The sequence below is a fragment of the Sebastes umbrosus genome, chromosome 4, assembly GCF_015220745.1.
Source record: "Sebastes umbrosus isolate fSebUmb1 chromosome 4, fSebUmb1.pri, whole genome shotgun sequence".
In the NCBI taxonomy this organism is placed as follows: Eukaryota; Metazoa; Chordata; class Actinopteri; order Perciformes; family Sebastidae; genus Sebastes; species Sebastes umbrosus.
This window is the reverse complement of record NC_051272.1, coordinates 7,221,079-7,229,101: the sequence shown is the minus strand read 5'-3', so window position 1 is coordinate 7,229,101 and position 8,023 is coordinate 7,221,079.

Genomic DNA, 8,023 nt, shown 5'->3' with positions numbered 1-8,023 from the left:
CATTGGGGTTATTTTTCAAAATAAAAACACAAATTTCACAATTGATCAATTAATCTGGAGAATGAACTGAAGCCTCAATTTATGTTCCTCAAATGAGTAAAAAAAATAAAATTCCTACCTCTCTCTCGTTGCTAATGTGTGACACTATATATTGGGTTATACTGCCACAGCACAAGGTCCAGCTGTTTTTATAGATGGTTTAACCAGCTGGAAAAAAACTGAAAATAGATTTTACTACAGAGCATGAGGAGGCAGACAATAAGAGATGAGTCAGAGAAAGAGTCACAGCATGGTGAAGGGTAACAAAGAAGTCATAATAGTCTAATATTGGTTATGACCATGTGACCAGACTTTTGGAATTTATCATATATGTATTTAAATTTGGGGGATTTTATTATGTCTTGATGGTTAGTCGGGTTTATTTATATATACATTTTATGATTTATTTATTATTAATTTATTTTAATTAATATGTATTGCATGTGACATCAGATTATGACTATTAAATTGACAACAAGTTTGGTTGTGATGTATTTTAATTTAGTCATGTGATATCACAACAGTAACCAGTTATCTGTAAATCCATCAACAACATCAAAAACAAATATTCAAGAGCTGTATTTGGATAGTAAAGATGAAAACTATCTGTATTTATTATTTTATTTTTCGTTTTATTTTTATGTTTTATCATTATTAAGTGTCTGGCGGTCCACTGCTGCTACGTGAACATAGCAGTCAGTTTGATCAGTAAGTGTTTTATCATTTGACCCCAGACGACCTTAAGGGAGTATTTTTATCCTCCTTCTAGTCCTTTAGTCAAAGTGATCTTTTCAGGCTTCACACATGGCTGACATGTGGCACGCCACACGGTCTGTCTCATGAGCGAAGTCATCTTATCATCATACTCCATAAAGAAGGGGCCATTCTTCCAGTCCGACAGATACATCACCAATTCCTTGAAAGATGAGCTGATTCCTAAACCGTCATCAATTAACACAAAGCTACATATAGTATAGCCTACATACACACACGTCATTGTACTCACTACCAGGAACGTCCTTGACATAATGAATGCTTGTCTAGTCATGATAACGGCTCTTATCCAATCTGTAAAAGTGACCTTCAGAAAACTAAAACAAGAGACTCGCTGATTTAAAATATCACATCAATGAATGTAACCGTCACCACAGAGACTGATTATCATGAGCCCAGCTGTTAAGTTGAGAACTCAATACGTACTTCTGCTAAATTAATCTGTATCCTGTGCTCTTCATTCAAGATAATTGAGTGCTACGGGAGTTCTAAAACCAGGAAATGAGTTAGCATTTTAGCCCTTCCGGTTCCCTCGTCTGGAAGTCAACGGGTTTTTTGAAAGGGTTTTTAGTTAGATGCCTGAAATAAGATGTGGTTAACAGAAGCTTAAGAGATTTTAACATTTTGTTCTACGACATAAAATGCATCAGTAAATTTGCCTTTATGTGCCTTAAAAAAGACTGTTGCTAACAATTAGCTAAATGAGACTACTAATCGTCATCACGCTTATTCGTCCGTCTTTACAGCCTTGTTTATTCTCACGTTCGTGTCACCGTGGTGTAGTTAGTTTATAGCCTAACGTTAGATTTTTACTTCTGGCGATTGCATTTATGCTTCCAAATCATAAAAGTGGTGTTCATTTTAGAATATTTTACAGAACAAAACATGTAAGTATCATAAACGTTTGTTTGCAACACAGCTTATTTTCTGTAATAATCCAAAACTCAATGGAAAAATCACATTGGCTTTTCGTTGAGGGAACTAGGGTGATGCTAACTTCCTTTTTGGCCTACAAGAATACGTCATCCCTGGAGCACTCTATATGATAATGCCGTATTAGAGCTCACATACAAAGCAATTGCTGAAAGTAACTCATAGATGTTTAAGAACTACAATGTTCTTTTTGCTGTCATATTTTTTGTTGTTCAACTTACTGCAGATGTTCAGTTAGAACACCAGATTTCACAAGATATTTAGTGCTGAAAACTTCTCGAGTGCTTTAGTACTGCATACTGAAATAAGCAAATAAGTAGTGGAACTCTGGTGAGAGAAATACTGCTCAAACATTTTCACTCCTATATGTGTTTTATAACCATAAACTGTATGATTGCATCAGGCTCTAAACACTCAAAACGGCTCAACAAGAAGTTTCAGTTCACTAAAACGTCCCCTCTCTAGTGTCAGCTTTCACTGATCAGACATCACAGTACCTCACACTATTATCACCTTTCGTATCAGTGACACTTTTAGCTACTTTGTCTGCAGTACATTGAGCCCCAGCTGATACCGTTCACTGCTTGCAGATACAAGAGTTTAGTTTCAGCAGTGAAAACTTTTACTGACTTTAATCTATGCAGTTCCAAGGAAATATTAAGAGATACAGTGGAAACTGTTTATAGTGATCACGTCTGTCTGGATCAAACTGATAAGTGGTTGATTATTATAACTAGGGCTGTCCTCGACTAAGGAAATTCTTAGTTGATTAACACTTATATGTATTTGTCGACTAATTGATTAGTTGATTTAATTGACAGATCTGTAAAACTTGAGTTGTGTTTACCAGAGATGTGCTCTTAAGTTTTTTAGAAATAAGTCATTCAGCATGAAAAAACAACCAATCTACTAAAGAATCTTAGTCGACTAAGACCAAAACAACCGATTAGTCGACTAATAGGGGGCAGCCCTAATTATAACCTATTTTTTTTTTCTTTTTCTTTATTTCTCATGCAGATAACCATCTAATTGATATTTAGTACATGAATATAAAGTAATGAAATGGACAGCTTTTACTGGATTTTATTGACTGTTTCAAAAATACTGTACAGTTGTTTTAAACGCTTTTCAAATAACTGTACAGCCGTAGTTCAAATTATAATTAGGCAGTAACGTCAGTAGTGCAAATAGGCTACAAAGCCACAGCCTGTCGCTGGTTTAAATGCATTTCTAAGTTTTTTAACAGGCATGAAAATAAACTGTAGGCTATCAATGCTTAATAAAAAAATTAAATCTAAAATATATCTTTTTTTTCCTTAAAGTATGTTTACATATATAAAAAGACCCAAAATGAACACTGTAAGCAGACTACTTGATTACTATAAGCAAATTATTTAAACAGCATTTGTATAGGAATGATTCTGTCCCGAGGTTTTTGATCGATATAAGCCGTTAATCACTGTAACCGTGAGCACAATGAGCGGTTTCCACTGTAACAGGAAATGAAGGGAGAGAGATGGGTTCCTGTTCAGATGGGAACTAGGTATGTTAAGGTTCCTGGTCAGCAAAATGTTTCTTCTTTAGCTCCATAGATTGAGCTGTAAACTGTTCTCTGCCTCTGAAGCCACTCTGCCATCGAGAAATGTTCATAATCACCTTGAGCTACTGCTATCCTATTAGCCAAAGCCGCCGGCTGCCCTTCTCAGCCGCTGCTTTATGACTTGACAAAATCCCTGACCACAAAAACCCTGAATCACTCACAATCACCATATTACATAATGCCATAAATCCACTGCATCCAATTCCCACTGGGTTAACCCAGGCCTGTCAGCTTTGTTGCTCAGCCTCAGCTGCTGGTTCTGGGTATTCTGTGTGACTTGTTCACGGCATCTTCAGTGAATAAACAGAAAGGACGGACTGCTGGGTGTTGAACCAGCAGCAGAGGCACCAGTTCCAGACCAACATCTTCTTTCATTTCCCATTTCCTCGCCTCATGAAACCACAATGGTTTGCTTTCACTGAAATGTGTTTTTTTTTTCTTCTGTCAAACAAAAGTGTGAATGAAGTCTTCCTGTTTTTAACAGTATTGGTCTTTGAACTGTTTTGAAGCAAAATTATCTTAAATCTGATGATAAAGAGGTAAGCATATTGAGTTGTTTGCCATCATAGCTCCATGGCTCTTACACTACATTATGTAACAACATCACATTATGTAATAACACAACAAAATGTAATGCATTTTCACTTCATTATGTAATAACACCTGTATTTTTTAATAATCTGCTGCATTTTGTAATAAACAGCTTGAATGCAATATTTAAGGTGTGTAGGATCTGTCGGCATCTAGTGGTGACGTTGTAGATTACAACCGACTGAAACTTCTCCCGTGTGCTAAGTGTGTAGGAGAACTATGGTGGTAGATGCGAAAACATGAATGTCTCTCTCTAGAGGCAGTGTTTGGTTTGTCCATTTTGGGCTACTGGAGAAACGTGGCGGCCGGCTCCGCGAAGAGGTCTCGCTCCTTTTGTAGATATAAACAACTCATTCTAAGGTAATGAAAACACAACGATTATTATTTGCAGGTGATTAAACACTGAAGAAAACATACTTATTAATATTATATACCATTTCTGCATGTTAACACTCTAAAATCAACATGTTAGGATTCTTATTGTTAGCATGCATTTAGCTCAACGCGATGCTGTGCTCGGTAGATGATTTGTTCATTTCTAACAGGGGGGACGGACCTGGTGCACACTAGACTATTGAACTGCCCCATGAACAACTGTTTTGATTTTGTCATTTTTACAGAAATAAATAACTATATTTAGAGAATATTATCGATCCAAGACGAAACAGACAGAAGGGCAGGACTCTGAGAAAAAGTCGCAATTACAAATCCATCTGCTACTTCAGCACCACGGACAGCGTTATGGTTTCATCAATACACAGTTAGGCTACTGGTATTTCAGAGCCGTGGTCGGGGGCAATAGATTCTAACTTGAACAAACCTCAGTGAGATAAAGGATCAATGAGTCAGGCAGATTAGACTAACGTATTCATCTAAACCACTAGTTCCCAACCTGGGGGTCCCGACCCCCACTAGGGGTCGCCAAAGCTTCACGAGGGGTCGTGAGGCCTTCTTGATTTTAAGGGGTGTATACAAATATACAGTTGGCCTATATCTCAGCATTTCAACAATTTTTGTGAAGAAAACTAAATTAAATTGTTATTTTTAAAGTCTAGATTGTTATGTAAGATATAAACTTAAAAATTTGAAAAGTACACAGTTAAAACAACCAAAGAACTAATAGAACAGTGGCCAAGCGGCAGGGAGAAGAAAACACTGAATTTGTCCAATAAAAAACAAGTCTTTTAAGTATGTACCATTGTTAGAAATAAAACAAAAATACATAATACAAAGAATATGATTACAGGATCCTAAAAAATAACAGGAAAACTCATCTCTGATGCAATATTCACAGGAAATAATCTGCTCAAAATTCATCCAAATCGCTCGTTTTGCACAAACTTCCTGCCGTTATTGCATTCACTATTTGGGTTAATTATATAGTTTATCCGTTTTTCTGTACTGTTATTATGAATACAATATGAAATATACATAAAATATGTCACTTAGTCAGGGGTCGTCAGTTTACTCAATGATAGAAAAGGGGTCCCTCAAGGAAAAGGATTGGGAACTGCTGATAAACAACCCCTCTGTCCTTTTAGGCTGGCTTTAGACTCTTATTATCTCTTTAGGTTGTCTAAACACATCTGTCACCACTGCACTCACACACACTATACTGGCACATATTCCAACCAGGGAGCTGACCACAGGAGGTGATCTGCTCAAACACGCTTTGAAAGGGCAAAGGACGAAGCAGCATTACACTCTGACCAGAAGGTGATTATGCAATACTAATACCTCTCTTGGCTTTTGAATGGGTGATGGCATGTACCTAGATAATGTGTCATCAGCCAAACAAAATATACATGCACTAATAGAATTAACATGCTTTCCTCCCACATGCTCTCAGTGCGGCCCTGCTGATGAGATGGAGGCTATTAGCAGCGATCAATAAGTGTGTTACTTAGGCTGCTCTCGCTGAGCTCCTGCGGAGAGTGAAAAGTGCAGCGAGCAGCCAAAAATCCTGGACATTTTGTACAGTGAGGATGACGGGCTGTGTTCACGTCAGGAGCACAGAGAGAGATATATACGACACAATACTCTTCAGAGCCGTGATAGGAGCCATGAACTGGAAGTAATAGGATTTGTGTGAGCATCAGATACACACGCTTACACACACACACACATTTTGGCCTGGCAAAGACCTCCTGACTACTACTGAGAGATTTCTGTGATGATATCCTCGATGCACCTTAAACAGTGTGGGTGGATATCAAACCAGACTCTGGGGCAACTCAGGACAAATAGACATGGGTGGTTTCAGTCTCTCCTTTCCAATGTGCACTTGCATGAATTCCATCTCAATGATTTAACCCGAAAAATAAAAACAAGCACATCTTCCCAGAGAAAAAACAAGAAAGTAATCTCCTCGACTATGGACATTTGATTCATCAAAATAAGGCAACAGTAAACTTTTTTTCAGGTAATGCCACCTTAAAGGGCACATCTCATGAAAAACTCACGTTTTCAGTGCTTGTGCACATACATTTGTTTCTCGCAAGCCAATCAGAGCAGACTCGGCTTTAATATTAGGGTGTCTTAAAGAGACAGGGTGCTAAAACAGAGCATTTCAGACAGAGGGTGAATACAGGTATATTCGTATACACAGTATGAGGAAAATAATGTGTTTTTTGAACACTAAAGCATGTAAACATGTTCTAGAAGAAACCCAGAATACATGAATGACCCTGAAAATGAGCATGATATGTCCCCTTTAAATCCATATTGTCCTGAGATTTAAAGCATGCGGAGAGAGTACTCATTGTTTGCAGTGAAGGTGATCCAATTCTCCCATTTTCTGGGAAAGGTCTCCCCATATTTCCTCTGAGAAAACATCAGTTTTTCCATCACAAATGTATCCCTTACAATGGATGCATTGTTGAAGTCCGGGAGGTTTGGTTTTCTACCTGTTTTTAGTTATTGCTTTTTGGCTGGCAGCCAATACAATTTTTACAGAGATATAGGTTTTGTGTTATTATTACTTCTTGTCTTATCAAAGCAAGATGTAATATGTTGTTTCAACAAGTAAACAAACATGTCATTTAAAAAAAAAAATTGCCAAAAAGGAACTTAGTTTTGATTAAATGGACACAGAATGATAGCCCGTGCTCTACATATGCAGAAAAAAAAGGTGAGATTAAGAAGGATTATGTGAAAGTGGCACAATAGAAGTGTGACCCTGAAACTGTGATGTGAAGGGGAGGTGGAGGAGTGCACACAGTTCCCTCCCACGACCCAGTTTCAGTTTTTTTTTTAGTCATATCGTTTCACTATGAGGTTGTAGCGCTTAACTTTACCCACTACTCTCTCAAACCCTTATCACACAGTCGTGCCAGGGCCATACTGTTAACTGCTTATTCTAGCTACTTATATACAGTATGTGTTAGGGATCTTAATCTATGACTGTACTTCATAAAAAAAATATATTTTGTACGTGAAATTATAATCAGCAAAGTAACTAGTTCTTCGCCACCAAAGGAAGTTTTATTATTTCCTTTCTGTGAGTTCTTCACTCACATGTTGTTCTGGTTTGCATTCTGTGCTTGTAGCCAGCTATAGACACACATTTTGGGAAAAGTGTCAACAAGTCTATTATAGCCTTTTTCCTAACAAGTGCCTTTAATTGTATTTAGTGTGACTATTCCTATGTCTGTAACCTGCTAAGTCTATTCATCTAGGCAAAAAATAATGTTTATTAAAACGTATGTAAAAAAAATACAACCTAAATAGTGCATTAAAACAAATCAGTAAGATAATGTAAAAGAAAGGTGAAAAACAGATATATAATGTATCTTTAAACAGTAAATTAACTGTAAAATACTGTGAAATTAATAAAAAAAACAGTATTTCTCATTAACAGTACAAAGCTGTAAATTTCAGCGACAGTATAATAATGTTAGTTTTACAGTAACATAAAGGAAACCCTGCTGCCAGCTCTTTACTGTTATTTTACTGGGGGATTCTTAACAGTGTGTTTAAATGCTGCTGTCTTGGCCAGGTCTCTCTTGCAAAAGAGATTCTTAATCTCAATGAGTACTACCTGGTTAAATAAAGGTTAAATTAAAAAAAAACAACTTAATTTCATTA